We start from the raw sequence: 21,727 nt of genomic DNA on the forward strand, positions 1-21,727 counted from the left end.
AATTGAAGGTATTACCCTTAGGGGACAAGCTCTACAGTATAATGAATGTTGAGTGCCCTCTTGAGTTTAGCATTTTAATTATTTATAATTATAATGATTTCTGTTTATTTGAGAACTTTGGAAATAATTCTAGTTTATCAAACAAATTGAGAAACAGAGTAGTTGAGAGTATATTTTGTAATGTTTCATACCGAGGTCAGCAGGCTAATGGATATGCCAAGAAGTTCTCACAAGCAAAGGAGCCAGTTTTCTGGGCATGACTGATATATGCCATGTCCTAAAATAGCTGGATGTGCTTTTTTCTACCCACTCTCTGATTTATCTATAACTATGTGGACAATATTGGGGTTGTGAGGTGAAGAACAACCCCAATGACAAGAACACAACTGGAAGAAATTGGAAATAATTTATGAAACTATGTTAATCAGAGAGGAGACAAAATAGACTCAGTAGCTGGCTATTAGCCAAGTATATAAATTTTTAAGACCTGTTCCTTTACTTGAAAGAGATTTTGTGTGTGTGTGTGCGTGTGTGTGCGTTTTGTACCCTAAATATATTTGCATATAATGGATCCAAGTAAAAGATGGGTTTCTAGGTCACTATGGACCAAAATAATCTTTTTGTCAACCGCAATTGGATATATATTAGTGAAATGATGTATTAGAGTCCTACAATATGTTTAGATGTCATACACACTCTTAAAAGTAGCCTGAAATAGTACTTAAATATTACTTTTAAAAAAGAGCTTGGCATTGCTCTGTTTCATTTTCCTCATCTCTTTCTTTTTTTTCATCCCACTAATACAGCACTTTAATTTTAGAGCCAAACATGTACTCTGCAGCTAGAGAATTAGAATTACTGGTAGCTTATATTCATATTCAACTTAGGAAGAAGCAGCAACTGCATAATATATCCAAATAGTAGCAAAGGTAAGAATGATTGAAATAAATAATCATATGACTATCAGCAGGTCTAGAGATACACAATACATAACATTTTTAAGGAGAATAACTTTAACCACTCTCACCTGAAAGTCTCAGAGCCAGATCGGAAACAAGGTTCTGCTATATAAATGTTATTGAAAAGTCCATATGGGCAGCTCCCCATTTCGTAGCCCATCTCTGATCAAGGGAAATTAACAATTACCTATTCCAAGGTTAAGCTCAAATAGGATTCCTGCTTTTCCCATGTAAATTGTTCAATAAAAGGACTGGAAGTACCATGAACAAAGAAAAAGAGAAAGAAATGTTCTTATCGTCCACAATATACTTCTCCTTCCAACAGCAAATCTAACCACAGCTGGGAAAGGGCAGCAAAAAGAAACAAACAAAAAGACTAATTGGAGAATCACTTTGCCTCCGTGTCCACCCCCAGGTGCTAAAGCAAGGGACAAACCAAAAGGACAGCCAGTAGGTGAGGAGAGGCCATGGAATACCCGCCAACAAGATAATCGTCGCTGGAGTAATAGGGACCCGTCTGAATGTAGGTATGTGTGCCGAAGATTTCTGCATGCTCTCGCAGTCCGTTATCTGGCATTCCCTACTTTCATCCGTGTTATGTACCTGCCGTCTCCTCACTCACAGTCACTCGGAAACCCCTGGTGGCCCTCTAGCAGGAGGTCTTTCTCCTCTCTGGAGTTTCTAAAACACTGTACAAAATCACTTTAAACTGCCCCCTGCTCTACCCTCAGTGTGGCCCGTATTGAAACCTTCCCCGTCACTGAAATGGATTCTTTTTTAAAACCAAAACTTTTATTTATTTTCTTTTGTGTGTGTTGTTTTTTGTTTGTGTGTGTGTGTTTATTTTTAACAAGCTGCAGTTATCATGAAACGGATTCTTATTTCCTAAACACAGAGATCCTTTGTCTTTACTGTTCGCATGATCTGAAATACCTTTCCCAACTACTCTTTGATAGTTTTAGGTCTGTTTACTCTCAAAGGCGAAACAAAGTCAAAGTCCACCCCCATCACCACAATCTTGCCGATTTCCTTATCCCCATTATTTCCCTTCTTCCAAACTTCTGTAGAACTTGGTGTATACCTCCTCTGACATTTGTTGGACACGTTCTATCGTGCTTTTTATCCATATGTGCATATAGCCTGTGTCCTTGGTGTAACAACTGTTTCTTTCTGGAAAAGACAGGATCTGTTGTGTTTTTGTATACCAGAATCCAAGAAGAGGGGAAACCAGCATGTCATGAGCTGCTGTGATGGAGTGAGGCAGCACAGGGAAGTGGCTCAGAGCATGGACTCTGGAGCTAGACTGCCTACGTTTGAGATCCCGCTCAACCAATTACTAGCTGGGTGATCTTGGCAAGGTGTTTTGTTAAAACTGTTAAGCCTTAATATCTTGAAAATAGGCATAATAATACTATGCATTTCATTGAGTTGTTGTGATTAAATGAGTTGATTAGAACAATATCTGACACACATTAAACACTCAAAATTATTACCTACTTACTACTGTGTCTACAGTAATATCCCATCTTAATTTTCTTCATAATGCTATAAAATATATGGCATTGTTCCCATCCTCAAAACAGGAACACTGTGTCCCTGGATAAAAATACTAAAGGAAGCAGAATCAGAACTAAAGTTTCTGGTGTTAAACCCTAGGCTGTATCATCCTGAACATTTGTCTCACACACATGTGTGTAGTGACTAGTTGCTATTAATAACAATAAAATTTATTCCTCTCCAGTCACACACGGTGGCATGTGCCTGTAGTCCCAGCTGCTCAGGAGACTGAGGCAGGAGAATGGCTTGAGCCCAGGAATTTAAGGCCGCAGTGAGCTGTGATTGCACCAGTACACTTCAGTGTGGGTGACAAAGTAAGACCCTGTCTCAAGAAGAAAAAAATTAATCTTTTCTGTTCTTATAGTTTTAAACTAAAGTATGCTGAGATGTCACTGTTTTATATTTAAAAATAATCAGAAGATGAAATGTTTCCACTTAACTGTAAATACCTTTTTTTAGTGGACTAATTCAAATGGGATGGAGTCATAACTACGTTTTTTGGTCTAACTCAGAGGCTGAAATGCAACTCAACAAGTATTTTATGTTCTGAGGCACTGAAGGAAAAGGAGGGAGAAAAACCAAATGGTTATTCCTACCCTAGGGTATTTTAAATCTGGGTGACTCAGTAATGGAAACACAGCGGAAACGCCGAACACAATTTAGCCACTCGTTCCTAGGTTCACTGTGAGATTGATCCTTTTACTGTCCCTCCCTCAGCCTGTGTAATAGTGCAGGTTGGATACAGTATCAGTGTCTATAAAAAAATAACATTTTGGGATTTGGTAGAATATGCCATTTAAAAGTAAGCTATACAATTTATGTGAAGTAGTTTTAAAAGTATTTTATTCTATTTGAAAATGTTTTGGAGAATTTACAAAGACCTTGGTTAAATGGAACATATCAGCCTCTCTTGGAATCTCCTTATTGTCTAGAAAATCGTTAAGTCTTGTTCTTGTCACTTGCAAAATTCCTTGGCTGCCGCTGTTTCTTTGTGCATCGGAAGTACTGAGCACTGTGCTGAAATGTGGCAGATGACTGATAAATCCTTAGATTATTGGTAAATATTTTACCACCCTACTGATACATTAAATATACTGTGCCCCCTAGCCCAACACGGAATTCCAGAGTCGCTTCATACTGTCAGTAGACCTAAGGACACTACCTTTAGTGAAGATGACCAAGACTAGGGATTAGAAGGATGAGCAGTTTTGAACACTAAACCTTATTCTTGGTATTTTTACTTTATTATTTTAATTTTTTAATTTTTTAGAAATGGGGTTTCGCTGTGTTACCCAGGCTGGTCTTGAACTCCTGTCCTCAAGGGATCCTCCCACCTCAGCCTCCCAAGTAGCTGGATTCTACGCAGGAGCCAGCATGCCTGGGTTAGGTTTTTAACTTTACACACATCATTTCATGTAATCCTCAAGTAACTCTATGAAGTAGGCATTGTTGTCCTCATTTACCAACAAGGAAGCTAAAATCCAGAGAGTTTAACTAATATATTTAAAAATCACAAAGCTGGTGAGAAAGAATTTCTGGTGCAAGTTTAATCCAAAGACCAAACCAATGACGAGCAGTCACGGGGGTGAAGTGAGCGCTAGGTTCAGCGTCCTAAGGCAGGTACTCTGCTCTGACACTGACATCAGGTTGCCTCAGGCATATTATAGAACTTCCTCATGCTTCAGTTTTCTCATTTCACTTGACATTACTATGAAGATCAAGATATTTTATTTGTGAAATAGCTTTGAAATGATCAGAAGTGCTATAAATATTAATTATAGTTGGCTTTGGTAAATACAAACATTGAAACAAAATATCCCTGAAGGATTTGAAAACCCTGGCAGGTGATGGGGAGGAAGTGGAATTAATAAAATGAAACAAAGACTAAAGATGTAGAAACCCCATGCTCGTGCAGGTATTCTGGGAGCAAATCTAGATAAAATTGCCCCACTGATGCTGCTGCTGATAGCACTGATGCTGACCCAATGCTATGCAGTTCTCAGTTCCTAAGTGGCAGTTACCCTTAAATATTAGATCATATTTTAAATGTAGGTATACTGGCCATAATCGCTAAACCAAGGACTGGACATAGGACAAAACATTAAACATCAGAACTGTTGCATATGGAGCCCTGTACCTTGTATAAGGAACAGTTGTATGGCAAGTTCTTAATTTGGAGCATTAAGAGTAATGCTATCCATCCATACGTCGTTTTAAAAGTACATTGCACCTCCCAGCATCCCTGAAACACCCCAGGAACCTCAATGGGATACAGCCTGGTGCTTTCTTTAACAGTTTTTCAGAGGAATTAATGACACTTCAAGTTACGGCTGATGACTGGTTTTGACCTTGTAGATGCTGAAGGGAAGTAAATGTATTTGATGAGTTATTAAGCACATGCTTCAGTTATTATGATAGTAAAAACAGCTCAGTCTTATAAAACTGTGAGGCACTTTCTGTTTCTTAGCACTTAATTGCATTCCTACCGAGTTTAGATAATGTCATTAATCTCAGCATGTGACATAGTATATTTATTTAGATTTAAGAAAATTACCCAAATTTCTTTCTGTTCTTTTGTTTACGCTTATATAAGCTTATTTCAGAATTACTTACTCTATTTTTTAAGAATTGTATTTTAACCCAAATGAGAACAAGCAACTTAACCGATACTTTAGACGACATTTTAGAAGTCAAAAAGAAGTTAAGAAACCAGTTTTAGATGTCTTTTGTCAAAGCCCGCCTAGAGGAGGCCTCTGCTTCCAAGACATACTGCTGAGATGGGGAATATATGATCAATTGCTCAATTTCATCTGGCCAATTTCAACTGTCAAGTATTTCTAAAAATATAGACCTATGACAATAACACATTGGACTTTGTTCATAGCCTTCTTAGTATTTGCAGTTTATCATTATTGTTAATTTTTAAGCATTTTGATGGCAGAATGGGTTGCAAGAATAATGATCACAGTCACACAGCAACAAATGGCTAATTTGGGGGTATAGTCCTCAGTTTCAAAGGTATTTTGTAAACTGTAAGTCACTCTACAAATATTATTTATAGGAATAATTTTTATAACACCAAAGTATGTTTTTCTGCAAGATAGTGAAACATAATAGAGAAAAAATTCCTACATATCTTACTTTAAAAGTATTCATGAGCATGTGTTCTTTACATGTAACAGGATGGCTGTGAGAAGACTCATGAGAATTATAACAATATCTGCTCTTAATAAAGTACCTGCTGTATGCCCGACACTTTAAAATGGATCATTCTTAGTCTTCAGAACATTACTGCAAGGAGATTTGGTGATCTTCTTATACAGCTGAGAAAACTGCAGCTAAGATAGGTTCATAAGTAGATTAGTAAACTAATAAGTCGTAGAACCACAATTCTCACCCAGATCTTTTAGACCCCACGCTCTTCAACTATAAGAGAAGCTAGGAGGTAAGGAGTGAAAAGAAAACCTCTCAAATAGAAACAATGATCGACAGATAAATTAATTAATTAGTTAATTAATAGTAGCTACCATTTATTAACAGGTCAGGTACTGGGTTAGGTACCTTAGGGACCTTAAATTCATTATCCTAGTAAACAGCTCAAAATAGTTCATTCATCTCAGATTTTTCAAATAAATTAGAAATTAATATTCTTTTTTGCCTTATGAGATGTTTAACATTCAAAGACATTGAGTAACTGACACAAAATGGCACACCTGGTGAAGAGCAGATCTAAGTTACCAATTCAGGTCTTGTCAAGTTCTAAAAATCCATATTTCTATTAAATAATATTACATGCTAAAATATATGTCTTATTTATACAATAAAGACTCTGTACCGCTGCATACTTATCTTTTCTTCTTTTAACTTTTTCTTGGGATGATTTCAGTTGTATTTGAAACTTACCGAGCTTTATGATATTAAGGAACTTTCAGATAGTTAGCATTGGTTTGACGAATATGGACTGGTTTGTGTTTATTCTAATGCTGCCCATGATTTCCGAGTCAGATTTTTACGTTATAAATCTGATGTGCTCGATTTGTATTTCATAGTCTACAATTTCACTAAGAACTTTTAAAATGAAAGAGAATGTATTAAACTCAGGAAAACTGCCTCACATATGTAAATTGTTGCTCTGAAATACCACAAGTCACAAATACAACTGAATAGCTTTCATTCTAATCATATAAGAAGCCTAGAAGAGCACTTTTTTTTTTTTTTTTTAAGATGGACTCTCTCTGGTCTCCCAGGCTGGAGTGCAGTGGCGCGATCTCGGCTCACTGCAAGCTCCGCCTCCCGGGCTCAGGCCATTCTCCTGCCTCAGCCTCCTGAGTAGCTGGGACTACAGGCAGCCGCCACCACGCCCAGCTAGAGACGGGTTTCACCGTGTTAGCTAGGATGGTCTTGACCTCCTGACCTCGTGATCCACCCACCTCGGCCTCCCAAAGTGCTAGGATTACAGGCATGAGCCACCGCGCCTGGCCTTAGAACGACATTTTGCAGTCATCACTAAACAAGTGTCCATTGACGGCCAATTATTTTTATAGTGTTGTGCTGGGGACATTGGCCCATAGTAATTCAAAACCCCCTGCCCTCAAAGAATTTTACAAATTCATTAAGGAGAAAAGGCAGGGTAACCATTAAATAACAAAAGCCAAAGTTACATAATATTGCAACTGTGAAATAAAGCATGCTTTAAAAAAAAGAATGCTCCAACTTCATGGCTGGAGGTGCTGACTATGGGTCGAAGTGGTCAGAACGACTCCAGAAAGGAAGGTAACTGCATCAGCAGAGAGGATGGACAGCACTGGTCAGGCAGGTGCAGGTGGTGCAGGTGGCCAGGAAGCAAATTCATTTATCGTTCTGAAGGTTTGTGCAGAGGAACTGGAGAAGACTAGAAAAGAAGTGAGGCCAGACGGCCAAAGGCTTTGATTTTAGCTAAAGACTCTGGCCTGTGGCCTCCAAGTGATGGGGAGTCATTGGACAATTCTAAGCAGGGGACTGACATCATTAAAGTAGTCCTTTAAAAAAGATTAATCTGGCAGGACTAGGCAGGATGGATTGTTGGAAAAAGAACAGGACCAAAGAAACTACTGCAATAATTCAGGTATAAGGTGATGAGGTTCTGGGCAGAAGTGACAATAGGAACAGAAGGAAAGAAATAAATGTAAGAGATAGTGCAAAGGAAGACATGACAGAAGGTGATGACTAGATGTGGGAGGAGAACAGACAAAATACACTAATTTTAAATCCTATTTGGAAACTTTTATAGTTTATAACGTGTATAGAGTTCATGAGACATTATATATAATATTCCTGGCCTGAGATGCCATTGGATCCAAGGAAGATGTTGCTTTTACTCGATGTAGCATTTGTTTTAGCAAAATCTACAGGAAACTGCTGCATTTTAAGAGATAATAAATTCTATTATAAAAATTACTGAGAGAATAATTTTATCTTTATGTCACAATAATAATAACTGCAGTTACAGAATGGCAGTACAATTAGATGAAAATTCAGCTAAACAATGTTTCATTTACCTCCAAAATTCTATTTTATTAATTTAGCTGTTGTTATATTTTCTACCAAATTGGCTTTTTTAAAATGTGAATTAATTAAGTCTGGACTAGATTATTTTCCAAAATATGTTAATATGATTTTCCAGTAACTTGAGGGTTTTTATGTCTTCATTTTAGGAATAATTCCACTGTCTTCAAAATATCTTTGTATAATAATTACATTACTTTCCAAGTGGAAAAATGGAACCATAGAGAAAGTGATTTTATGATTTATCCAAAGTAGTGTGAGAGGTCAAGAATCTCTTCCTAGGGGTCCAGTAGACTATATATTAATAGATTATAAAAATTAGAAAACAAGTAATATCATTTTTGATTGCTTATACTTGGTGAAAATATTGAGTGCCAGGCAAATGCAACCTTCTTCCCTAACTAACACACACACACGCACACACCCCCCATTGCATTACATATATAATATATATAATATAACTTCAGGAAGCAAGTGTCGTTTTAGAATTACTTAGATGCTGTTTTTAATGCATCAGGTAAAACATATCGTGGTTTCTAATATTAATTCATTCTCCACTTAGCATTGTTAAAAATATTTATGATCTAGTGTAGAGCAAAACATACTGTTATCCATTTTCCCAGCTTTGATATAAAAGCATTCTTCAGTTGTTTCCTAAGGAGGAATGTTGTCAAAGTTTGATGGTAATTTATGTTGTCAGTCCATTAAGTTGATTTTATGGCAGCCAACACAACTATTGTCCATTTATGAGAAACCCGAGGACCACTCTAGGTCTCCACGAAGGCCGTTTGATACCTGCCCTCTCATATCGCTGACCTTGAGGGGAGTTGAGTTTGGTAATTTATGGCAAACACCATCTAGGAAGACCCATTTGCAAGATTCACTGTCATTTAGTGCTAAATGATCATTGCTGAGTCCAGAGACAATCTGAGCTCCTGACAGAGCAATCCCATAAAAAATATTGCCTACCCACCCAGGTGTCCTTTCCAATTATCTGGAGTAGAAATTAATACTTTTAAAAGCTGCTAGTTTTTGAAAGGTTATTACAATTTATTCCAGCGGTTTCTTTTGCACATTATGATGAATTAGTTTATTACACCATTATTTTCCGTGTCAGCTTTTTAGAAGATTGAACCATAATGTTGAAACATTAGTGTGAATGGCAAACATACTATTTTACAGCTGAGTAATATATTTCTTTGAGAAAAATGTGCTCAGTTTTTAATAACAGGTAATTTTATGTTTATGTTCCCTAATGCTGTTGTCAGATATTATTTATTTCTTTTTGGTAAGAACTAGAGGACTTCCTTTTAAAATGTTAATGGTGCATTAGACAGATTTTAGAGTCATAGTAAGAATATATTACTGAAAAATAGAAAATATAAATTGTAAGTGTTTTTCCCTGAAAGCTAATATTTTCTAAGGTTTTCTTGACACCGATTTAATATATAGTTACTTCCAGGGAGAATCATACTTCTTTCTCAATATTTTCTCTAAATGTAGTTGGGTGAGGGGGGATTTCTAATTCATTTTTCTGAGATCTCAAGTTTTTCTTTAATGAAACTTCTTTATCTTAAATGACTGGCTTCATATGTCATTTGGAAGTATTTTGTAAAATAATATGAATTAGCACATTGATAGAGATTTATTTTAGTCGTTCTCCATTCAATGTCTACTAGGATACTGAGAAAGTATTAGTAATTTCCTATTTAACCAGGTATTAAAAATAATCATGTTGTCGACAAAGATTGATTAGAAGTATTCTAAAAGGTACCCTGTATACTAACTTCATTCATACAGCAAATGCACGCCTATTGCATGCCAGGCATCATACAACTATGTGGAGTTGAGACACATCCATAACAACATTCTACAAATGCAGTCTTTTTATTCCTCTGACAATTATTTTTATTCCTACAGTTTTTAAAAATGTAATGCAGCTTTACAAAATTCTGAATCTTGTGTAAACTGAGCATGTAAACAAATGCAGTAACACTTCAGAAGTTTTACATTTGCTACCTCCAATCCAACAAGTACTTGCCAAAGGAAATACTGATTTTTGTTTTCTCGTCAAACACATTTGTTTCTTTAGCAAATGTTTGCAATACTGAAGTATTTGTTTTTATTGATATATGACTGGAACAAATGTTAGTTTTAGCAGAATTAAGTTCAAGACATTTCACAAATTTTTCCCATTGTGCCAGAAAATTTTTTTGATAATGTCTTAGGCTTCAATGAGTTCCAAGGTTTCTTTTCCAATTTATATTGAAATCTAACATATATACAGAAAAATGTATACGTTGTAAGTGTACAGCTCACTGGATTTTCACAAGGTGAGCCCACCTGTGTAACTAGTACTTGGATCAAGCAACAGAAATCACCAGCATCCAACAAACACGTCTATGTCCCCTTCCAGTTGTCACCTCCCAGCCCTTGCAACCACTCTGCTGACTCATGACACTATAGATTAGATTTTACTGTTTTTATGAACTCTATATAAACATAGTCATAACTTCTGCTTGGTATAATGTTTTTGGCATTTATTTACTTGGTTGGTTGTAGTTATACTTTGTTCTCATTGTTACATAGTATATTCCATTGTTTAAATATATTTTACTTACCCAGCCTACTATTGATAATCACTACCTTGATTCTAGTTTGGGGTTATTGCAAAAAAAAAAAAAAAAAAAAAAAATGCTGCTGTGAGCATTATTATACATGACTTTTGGCAAAATATGAAAGCACCTCTGTTGGGTCTATTCCAAGGAGTGGAATGGCTGGGCCACAGAATAAATAGAAGTTCAACTTTCATAGATATGGCCAACCAGTTTTCATGAGTTACTGGTAGTCCCACAGTTACTGGTTATTTTCCTTTGGACTTCAGGCTTAGACTTAACTGGGAAGAATTGGGTAAATAACTTCTAGGTTTCTCTCAGGCCTAAAATTCTGTAATTCAGTACTTGTTTACAGTGGAGGGCACTGGCATCGATTTCAACAAAAGGCGGATAATGAGAATCTGCTGTTTGGTTTTCTACTATATTTCTCTATTTGCATTTGCATCTGGATTTGACTGTTAATAAACCTGTGAAGTCACGTTTTATGATAAATAAATGAAATTACAGCACTGAATGCAGAAAAGGTGAAAAGTTTTTTGGTTTGCCCAATTATATGGTTCCCTGTAATACAGAACATGTTTTGCCAGGCTGATGGTAATATCTAGCTAAATGCAATGCCTTCTCTTCAGGGTTCCTGGTTATTGTCACTGGAGCAGAGCAGGAACTGTGTATATGCATGGTATTTTGCAAAGAACAAGTCCTCAATACATTTTGGTTGAACGTATTTATCCATTTTGTCAAATGGTTTTTTAAGAGCTTTGGGGATTGCATAGAATCCTAGCTCTGCCAACTGACTTTTGCCAAATGCTTCCTCTCCCTTAGCCTCATTTTCTTCACCTGTTATGTGGAAAAAATGATAGTCCCTGCCTCCCAGATCACTGTGAGAACAAAATGACATAGCAAACATGAAGCACTTCACACATGTTAATAATAATAAATAAAGTCTACCCATGATAAATACTCAGTAAGTATTGGATGGTGTTATAGATGTTTTTCAATTTTAAGATGAGTATTCTTCCAACCTTTGCCTAAGATACTAAAGATTCTGCTGCTCATAATTTATGCATAGACAGACATGCTATATAATCAACTAGTATCTGACAAGTAGATTTTATTCTTTCTCTTATTAATATTTCCACAAATATTTATTGAGTGCCTTCTATGTCCTATGCACTATGTAAGACACAGGGATTCCACCAGAAACAGTTCAGACACTGTCCACAGGCACGCAAAGCTGTTGAGGCTTGCAAGTCCACAGACAGTGACAGTGCCGTGGGATCAGGCATGAAGGGAGGATCCAGACACAATGAGTTTGCACAGGGGAGGCGCTCCTTCACTTCAGGAAGGTTTCCTGAAAGAAGTGACAGCTCCATTGACAGATGATGGATGCAAAGGAGTTAATCAGGTTAGGGAGGAGTAAGGGATGTACAGAAACAAGAATGCAATAGGCAGAACAGGCAGCATTAGAGAACAGGAAGATTTCAAGAAAGCCTGAAGCTTAGAAGCCTAGGTATGGGAGGTGATGGGGGAAGGAAAAGTGTCAGAAAGAAACAGGTAATGCTAAAAAAGCAAGCATTAAGATTTTATAGGCTGAATTCTTGGACTTTGTACTTTATCATTAGGGTAGTTAGAAGCCACTGATGGTTTCATTATTTTTAATTTGTAAATTAAAGTATGATTGGCAAATAGAAATTTTATATATTTGTGGTCTGTGTAATGTTTTGATGTATGTATACATTGTGAAATAATTACATCAAGCTAATTAACTTATCACCTCACATATTTATCATTTATTGTTATAAAAACATTTAAGGTCTACTTTCTTTTTTTTTTTTTTTTTTTTTTTTTGAGACGGAGTCTCACTCTGTTGCCCAGGCTGGAGTGCAGTGGCCGGATCTCAGCTTACTGCAAGCTCCGCCTCCCGGGTTTACACCATTCTCCTGCCTCAATCTCCCGAGTAGCTGGGACTACAGGTGCCCGCCACCTCGCCCGGCTAGTTTTTTGTATTTTTTAGTAGAGACGGGGTTTCACCATGTTAGCCAGGATGGTCTCTATCCCCTGACCTCCTGATCTGCCCGTCTCGGCCTCCCAAAGTGCTGGTATTACAGGCTTGAGCCACCGCGCCCGGCCAAGGTCTACTTTCTTAGCAGTTTTTGAGTGTACAGTACACTGTTATGAACCATAGTCACCACACTGTGCAATAAATCTCCCAAACTTATTTCTCCTATCTGACTGAAACTGTACCATTTGACCAACATCTTTCCATCCCCCTGCAACTCCCAGCCCCTGGCAACAACCATTATACTCTCCGATAAGCCATTAAATGGATTTAAATGTGAGTGTGTTGATCAGATTTCTATATTAGGAACAAAGTAAAGAATGAATTGAATGGGAATGAGACAGGAGGCAGGAAGACCAGTTAAGAGGCTGGGGCAGTAAACAGAGTAGAAAGTTATACTGGTCTGAATTCAGGTCTCAGCAATGGGAACAGGGAGAAGAGGATGGGTAGAAAGTAGAAAGTATCACACTTGGGAATCTAGGATGGTACCTGTAATTCCATCCTGGACAATGGAGTGGATAGTCATGGTAGTCATGGAAGGATAAGATGCAGAAGAAAGAGAAGGTGAGGGGTGGAAGACAGTGTATTTCACTGGGCATGTTAAGGTTGAAGTGCCTGTTATTATCTAAATGCAGAAGACAGGTAAGTGTTGAATAAATAGCGTTGAGTTCAGGTGAGAAACCTTTTATGAAGATGTAACTAACATGGTAATTACAGCATCCTTGGGCACAGAACAGGTTGCTTAAGCAGAGCTTGGAACGAGAGGAGAAAGGCCTAGAACAGAACCCTGAGGAAAAGCCATATTTAAGATAGTAAGTGGAAGAAGAGAAACCTCAAAGGACACTGAGAAGGAATAGCTACAAAGGTGGTGGGAAAATGTGAAGAGGGGATTATCATGATGACCACTGAGATGAAATGTTTCTAGAAGAAGGGAACGAATGGTCAATAGTGCCAGATGCTGCCAACATGTGAAATAAGCTGGATATCGAGAAGTGTAACACCAGATTTGTCAAAAAGGAGATCTGTGGCGACTCTGCTTAGAAGAGGCTGGCTTTGAGCAAACCAGGGTACAAATAATAAGTGGAACCACAACTAAAAGTTGATGAAATTCCAGGTAAATGTGATTCCTCAACAGCATACTACATAGTTACATATTTAAGAGAGTTACACTATCCATTGTCTGTTAAATACATATTTTTAAAGTTAAGCACAACTACAAAATTCATACCAGTTTTGATCACAACAGGTTTTCCATCACTGTTTTGACATTTACCTTTGAATCATGCAAACGTTCTTTAGAAGAATATGAATTTTATGCCCTAATCCAATTGTTAGAAATTTGTCTCGTGGTGAAGCTCAGCTGCGGATTCTGAAGAACCAGGAATGGGATGAGGGAGAAAATCTCTTTGGAGAAATTCCTTTTGGAGATTTTTTGTTAATTTGGGAAAGAATAGGATGTGGAAGCTTAGTGTAGAGGGATTCCACATGGAAGGAAAGGTCCTGTCCTTGAGTGAAAAGAGTCAAACTCAGAGAATAGACTCCTTGGAAGAAAAGTCGGTGATTCATGATTGTGAGTTAAGAGAAGACATGCTATAAATCACAAGCAGGGGAAACACAGTTCTGCTTTCTCTGCCCTGTTCCACTGTTGAAAATTAATTTTCCTCAGGGTTTTTTTTTTTCCTGATGGCTGTTACAGTATCATCCACCCAGACTAGCTTATTCATCTCTGCAGATAGTTCCTGTCGGTGCACCAAGGTGGAAGCCTAGCCAATTAGTTTAGGGGATTGTAGGAACTCTGTGTGAAAGCACTGCTTCCATTTCAATCTATAAATGTAGGGTGTGTTTATTACCACATTTCACACCAAGCCCAAGCCAGGTCAGTATCTGATATTTGTGTTTAGAAGAGATTCGAAGGGATAGTGTTTGGGTAATTTTCCATTAAAAAATATATATTATGTCACTTAGGTGTATGATATAATGGGTCCCTTCATGAACTCTGCATCGTCACAGAGTGGTTTTGTTGCTTCAAGGGTAGATGAGGTCAACACTGTAACTTTATCTGTTTTATAGAAAGGGAAAGTCAGAATTTGAGAAATTAAGTCATTTGCCTAAGTACACATCTGGATTCAAAACCAGGTTTATTCACAGCGGCCTAGTGGAACTGAAGAGTAGTGTGCTTGTCTTTTTTTCTTTTTTTCTCTTTTTTTGCAAGTTCTGAATCCATTGGCTTGATTAACAGAAGACTAATGTTTTCGTTTTCTAATTCTACCACGGACTTCACTTTACTCTCTATTCTTTTTCTTCTTTCTTCTTTATATTTATTTGTATCCTATTATTTATATCTCTGCAGGCCACTTAAAATTGGCATGGGGATGAATAAGAGGACACTTTATTAAGTCGCAAGATAATGTAGTCATTAACAAAATTTGTGACATAATAAAATACGATATATAAGAAGTAGAGTTAAACACATTAGCATTAAGCATGAGAGATATTGTTCCGCAAAATAATTAGCATAAATGTGTTCAACAAATACGTCTCTAGCACCTCCTACTCTTAGGGTTCCTCTCCGTGCTGGGTCAATGGCAGTGCACAGAATGCATGGCCTGCCCTCCCAGAGCAGACGTTCCAGCTGTGGGTGGGGTGGCGGAGGGGAGGCAGGCAGTCCTATGTAACCAGCGCAGTCAGGAAAGATAAGGCGAAGTCAAATGGATAGAAGGTGTCCAGAGGATGGGAGGAGAGAGGCTGCCTTCTTATACATGGCCGTCAGGGAAGACTTATCAGTGAGATGACATTGGACAGAGGCCACAGGAAGCAAACCCTGCCCACATCTGCATGAAGCACATCCCAAGAAGGGGCAACATGACCAGAAAATGCCAGAGACAGGAACTTGCTACATGTTTATGTGCCCCGGCTGCTGCCTTCCCCCAAGCAAAGTGAGCAGATGAAGTGGGTGAGGGGAAGGGAGAATGGCAAGAGACTAAATCAGATGTGATGGAGTGCAGGAGTCTGACTTGTACAGGCTGGCACAAGCCCCTCAAGGATTTATTCAAATATGTCACAGTTACAATGAATATTGTTGTGATACATCTAATCTATGTCTTTTTTTAAAACTGATTTCAAAAACAATAGACATGGGGTCTTGCTATGTTGCCCAGGTTGGTTTCAAACCCCTGGGCTAAAGCAGCCTGCCTGCCTCAGCCTTCCAAAGTGCTGGGATTACAGGTGTGAGCCACTATACTCAGTCCCAATCCAAGGTTTACCACCTTGCTTCTCTTTTGGGTTCCTTTTTCAGCTCTGAATAGTGCCAGTTGGAATATTGAGCAGGATCAGGAAATAAGCATGCTTTCACCCACCTCGCCTTCCCACTGAGGCAGGCAGCAATAATTGATCACAGATTTCTCCAGTCACACTGCAAAAAGTAAGAGCTGGCCAAGAAATGAACCATTCCAGACATAGCCTTGAATACTCAGACATCTCGTTTCCCTTCGTACCTCTCCTTCATAAATAGACTGCAGTCCCGAGAGCCAAACCTTCAGCATCTGGATTTGCCTTTACTTCTGCCCACTTGTCTGAGACCCAGGAACTAAAACCTCCTGCAATCCTGTCTGCTCCCCATGAAACCCCCTCCTCGTCCTGTGCGCATTCAGTCCCCCGAGCCCCCTAGATAACCCTTCCCTGCTCACCATCGTCCAGTTGAAGAGATGTGAACAGTGAAGAGCTAAAAGCAAAATAATCTTGACCTTTCTGCATCTTAGCTTCCTCATCTGCAAAATGGGCCTGACCATGCCCAGCCTGCAGGATTGTGGTGAGTACTGAGATAGTAGCTATTAATAGGGTGACTGTAGCTGACACCACATGAGTCCTTGATCTCATCAGAGGAAAAGAGAGGAGAAAAGAGAGCCCCAGGAACTTGAAACAGAAGAAACCGAGGTGTAAATTACTCACATTTTGTACTGGCCTCCTAGTTTCACCACACTGCCTCTTCTGTCATACCTCACTGAGCACAGAAGAGCAAATGAATGAGATAAGACAGAATATGATTGGCCAGGACAGAAATTTCATCCCTCCACCAATATGGTGCGATGGGAGTCTGCCCCACTGAGAAAACGAATATGAAGATAAGCATGAAGCAAATCTTGCCATGGAGAGAGAATATGATTTTTCAGCAGGTGGGTGGGGAAAAAGGAGTGGATCAGTGCAAATGTAGAAACAGGCCATTTATAAAATTAGGAAATATAATGGAATTCCAATAGAACATGTAAATATTTTCACCTATACCTATTGTTATTTAATGGGGATTACTGGACATTATTAAATTAGCTATCCCGGATCAGGGCTGACCCCGGTTTAGGACCTGACACTCCCACACCAGCATGGAACATCCAAAAGGAGATATCCCAGCTGTTGGTACTGTGAGGAAGTCTAAACCGGGAGACAGACCCCAGGATCCGAACTGCAGCACTGCCCACATTAACAGTACCGTGGGCATCAAGCGGTAAAGGGGTGTTTCCGTGAACAAGTTAAATACTGCAGCTGGCAATATTCAAGCTGACAGGTAAAGTCTCAACCATTGGCTGGGAATCAGTGGCAAGACTTCAACTCCTTGTAGAGTCAAGAGGGGTGTCAGGGCTGAGAGGAAGACTAGGACCAGCCCAAAGCAAAATAAAGAGTATGAAAATTATTAGATCCCCAAGCAGAATCAGTTAACAAAACTGGGAGCCAATCATTCAAGACAAGGAAGATTTGGAATCACAGCTGAAGGCACAGGCCGAAGCCTGTAGCAGCAAAGGCTTCATGGGTGCTGAACTTCTACATCCCTCCCAGTGGAGACAGGGACTGACTGCTCAAGGGGCAGGTCACTTGGGATCGCACCTACCCTGGGAGGTTGGACCACAGGAAGAGAAAATGTGTCAAGGCAGAGAACTGAGCCAGCGCTGGCCCCTCCAACTTGAAAAACTCCCAGCAAAATCCACTTTAGCCTCTGGACTTTGCTGCCCTGTAAGATGAAATTCCGAGAAGAAAGATGAGAAAAGTAAGTCTGTAGAGTTTCCAGGAGGTTTCACACTCCTCCTTCTTTATAAAAATCAGTTTCTGCTTAGCTCAGGTAGTAACAGAATTATTTCTAATTACCTAAAATTTCTCCTCTAACTGGATTTCAGCAGGAAATGATATCCTCAAAAGCTTAAATTTCTGGAGTGAAAAATGTAAAAAGTTAAGAATATAGGAGTGTTAACAGTTAATGGATTATCAGAGTGGCATGTGCAGCATAGATGTGTACACTGAGAGAAAGAAGTGTGCACTTGCAAGGAATAATTCTTTTTCTTTAAAAATAGAAAATGCATGCTAATATTGAGGATAGAAACAAATTTATTTTGCATAAGAAACATAAATTTGTGGTCAGGTGCAGTGGCTCATTCCTGTAATCCCAGCACTTTGGGAAGCCCAGGCAGGTGGATCACGAGGTCAGGAGTTCAAGACCATCCTGGCTAACACAGTGAAATCCCGTCTCTACTAAAAACTTAGCCGGGCGTGGTGACACGCGTCTGTAGTCCCAGCTACTCAGGAGGCTGAGGCAGGAGAATCACCTGAACCTGGGAGGCGGAGGTTGCAGCGAACCGAGATCGCGCCACCATACTCCAGTCTGGGTGACAGAGACTCCATCTCAAAAATTTAAAAAATAAAAATAAAAAAAAGAAACATAAATTTGAAATTTGTAGCATATAATTAACCTAGCAACAAAGAATAGGAGATAAGAGTATAGCTGAATGTATTGAATTGAAAAATAATGACCTTAAAAACACTGGCACAATAATTTATATTTTTCTATTTTAATTTACAGCTTGAGAAGTGTTGATATAATTTTCTACATTGTACATAATCTGGGAGTGTCTTCTTTCAAAGGAGCTTTAAATATATTGGAATTTATTGGGCAACCGTTAACTCAGAAGCAAGTGGTTGTCCATCTCTTGGCTTCCAGAGAGAGGTTGCACTGGTTCATTTAGGCAACTGGAATCCCATTTACCAGAAAGCTAATCAACAAGATGGCTAGTTACATTTATGAGTTTTTCTTTTAGAGACATTTAGTTTCAGTCCCACAGATGGAAGCTGCAGACCATTAGTTTCTGAGCCAAGCTTTTCAGTGTCCTGTTGTACTTAGCAAGATTGCTATTGCAGCAACACAATTATTCCAAATTCAGTGAGAGTCAGCGGGCCTAAAACAAAGCTATGCCATAACCATTTAATCCCAGCTCACCTTCCCCCTTTGGTGGATAAACAATCAAACACCTGCTGAATTCTGTTCCATATAATGAGAACATCTGAGCCTCAAAGATCAAAGAACACTGACATTTGATCTCTAAGTAAAACCCCATTATAAAAAAGGATTTTTATTATGTGGTGTTGGATAGCTATTTTGTGGGTCAGATCATCCTGGGACAAATAAACAACACCAAAAATTCCTAACTCATCATGATTAATTTGTAAGGCAGGGGTCATTCCTTTGCCTCAGCATCAACATTTTTGAGGGCTTCATTCTATCAGAGTCAGCCATCTTTTGAATGACTTGAAAAACAGTCATTTAAAATATACAGGGGCAAGCGAATATGTGCTTTCTGGTTTTTTATTCATGCTTTAAAAAAAGCAGTAAAAATGCAAGGTGAGAGGATATTAAGGATGTTTATCTTTCTAGTTACACTAGAATTCCCACTTTCAAGAACAAGCAAAATAGTTTGAGCTTTGAAAATGTCCAAAACACAAGTTTTCCAATGTAATTCACATAAGACAATTTGACGATTCCTTCTGGGGTTTCTTTTCATGGTTGTAGTGAATAAATAAATATGAGCACAAATGATAATGCTTTCAGGATTTTATTATAATTGCTGAATACATCTCCTACACTCAGGCATTAACTCCTTCTCTGAATCTCTTTTTAAAACATATTGCATGTACACTATAGAATGCAAATCCTCCTTTCCTTCTCCCATCACACCCAGACAGCTTGTGAAACCCGACTTCATAAAACCTCTCTCAAATGAAAATGAAATAGGGCTTTCACCTCCAGTCCTTCATATAAAGGTCTAATTGAAACAGCTTTCCCCAGATTCTCTTCTCTGTAAAGGGCACTTGTACTATTCCTCATATATGAAGTAAATACTTATTTTGATGTATTTAGTCAAAAGGGCAGCTGGGTCTCTATACGTTTGCTTATGAGATTGCCTGTCTTAGAAAACTTGAAGAAGTCAAACATTGAACAACAATCCTTTGGCACTGTGTGCCACTGGAACTTAATAGAGCTCTATGGTGTTTTTTATATTAGCAGTTGTGTAAACGTAGGCTATGTGACATCTAGATCTGTGTGGATATCACGGTGTGCACAAATAACAGTACAGATTATACACAAACTTAACAGGACATCCAAAGCCTTAATTGTATTGAAAGCGTTGTTAAATTAATTCCATTGATGTGACAATACTGAGCAGAAGACTAGTTTTCAGTAAGAATATTTAATGGTCATCAAGAAAACCACAGTCATTTCCTACTCCCTATAGAATACAAATTCTTGTATTTAAAATTAACACTAGCCAAAAGTACCAGAGCATCCTCCTAACATGAATAGCCTCACTTATCTTTTGGCTAAATGTTGATCTAACCAACAAAGGGAAACTGTTTTAAGCCTGTCTGTTCTTGATAGGAGAGGATGCAGAATTACCACAATTTTGGACAGTATTTTAAATCATTCAGGACTACTTTTGAGTAGTTGATAAAAACTAAACTTTCGTATATGTGTATTAACACTTTTCTCCATGTAATATCAAAGAGGTGATATACCCCAGATTTAAAATTTCTGTTGACCTGCGAAATTTTTTAAAATTGTTTAAATTTTACTTTAAGTACCAGGACACATGTGCAGAATGTGCAGGTTTGTTACATAGGTGTATATGTGCCATGGTGGTTTGCTGCACCCATCAACCCACCATCTAGGTTTTAAGCCCTGCATGCATTAGGTATTTGTCCTAATGCTCTCCCTCCCATTGCCTCCATCCCCCAACAGGCCCTAGTGTGCGATGTGCCCCTCCCTGTGTCCATGTGTTCTCATTGTTCAACTCCCATTTATGAGTGAGAACATGTGGTGTTTGATTTTCTGTTCCTGTGTTAGTTTGCTGAGAATGATGGTTTCCAGCTTCCTCCATGTCCCTGCAGAGGATATGAACTCATCCTTTTTATGGCTGCACAGTATTCCATTGTCTATGTGCCATATTTTCTTTATCCAGTCTATCATTAATGGGCATTTGGGTTGGTTTCGAGTCTTTGCTATTGTGAACAGTGCTGCAGTAAACATGTGTGTGCATGTGTCTTTATAGTAGAATGATTTATAATCCTTTGGGTATATACCCAGTAATGGGATTGCTGAGTCAAATGTTATTTCTGGTTCTAGATCCTTAAGGAATCACCACACTGTCTTCCAAAATGGTTGAACTAATTTACACTCCCACCAACGGTGTAGAAACGTTCCTATTTCTCCACAGCCTCACCGGCATCTAGTTTCGTGACTTTTTAATAATCATCATTTTGACTGGTGTGAGATGGTATCTCATTGTGGTTTTGATTTGCATTTCTCTAATCATCAGTGATGATGAGCTTTCTTTCATATGTTTGTTAGCCACATAAATGTCTTCTTTTGAGAAGTGTCTGTTCATATCCTTTGCCCACTTTTTGATGGGGTTGTTTTTCTTGTAAATTTGTTTAAGTTCCTTGTAGATTCTGGATATTAGAGCTGTCAGATGGGTAGATTGCAAAAATTTTCTCCCGTTCTGTAGGGTCCCGGTTCACTCTGATGCTAGTTTCTTTTGCCGTGAAGAAGCTCTTTAGTTTAATTAGATCTCATTTGTCAATTATGGCTTTTGTTTCAATTGCTTTTGGTGTTTTAGTCATGAAGTCGGCATCCCTAATTCCTGAATGGTATTGCCTAGGTTTTCTTTTAGGGTTTTTGT

At 38.4% G+C, this 21,727-nt stretch overlaps 1 protein-coding gene across 2 annotated transcripts in view; it reads left to right on the forward strand.

Moving 5' to 3' along the window:
• Positions 1 to 21,727, forward strand: part of HS3ST5 (heparan sulfate-glucosamine 3-sulfotransferase 5) — a 285,487-nt gene that overhangs the window by 169,865 nt on the left and 93,895 nt on the right. The window contains exon 3 of one of the 2 annotated variants that reach the window (XM_023219035.2): positions 1,375 to 1,486. The gene's annotated coding sequence lies outside the window, so the exon portion shown is untranslated. The remainder of the gene's footprint in view (positions 1 to 1,374; positions 1,487 to 21,727) is intronic. The other variant, XM_023219036.2, reaches the window with a different exon arrangement.

The sequence above is a fragment of the Piliocolobus tephrosceles genome, chromosome 5 (genome assembly GCF_002776525.5).
Source record: "Piliocolobus tephrosceles isolate RC106 chromosome 5, ASM277652v3, whole genome shotgun sequence".
Taxonomy (NCBI): Eukaryota; Metazoa; Chordata; class Mammalia; order Primates; family Cercopithecidae; genus Piliocolobus; species Piliocolobus tephrosceles.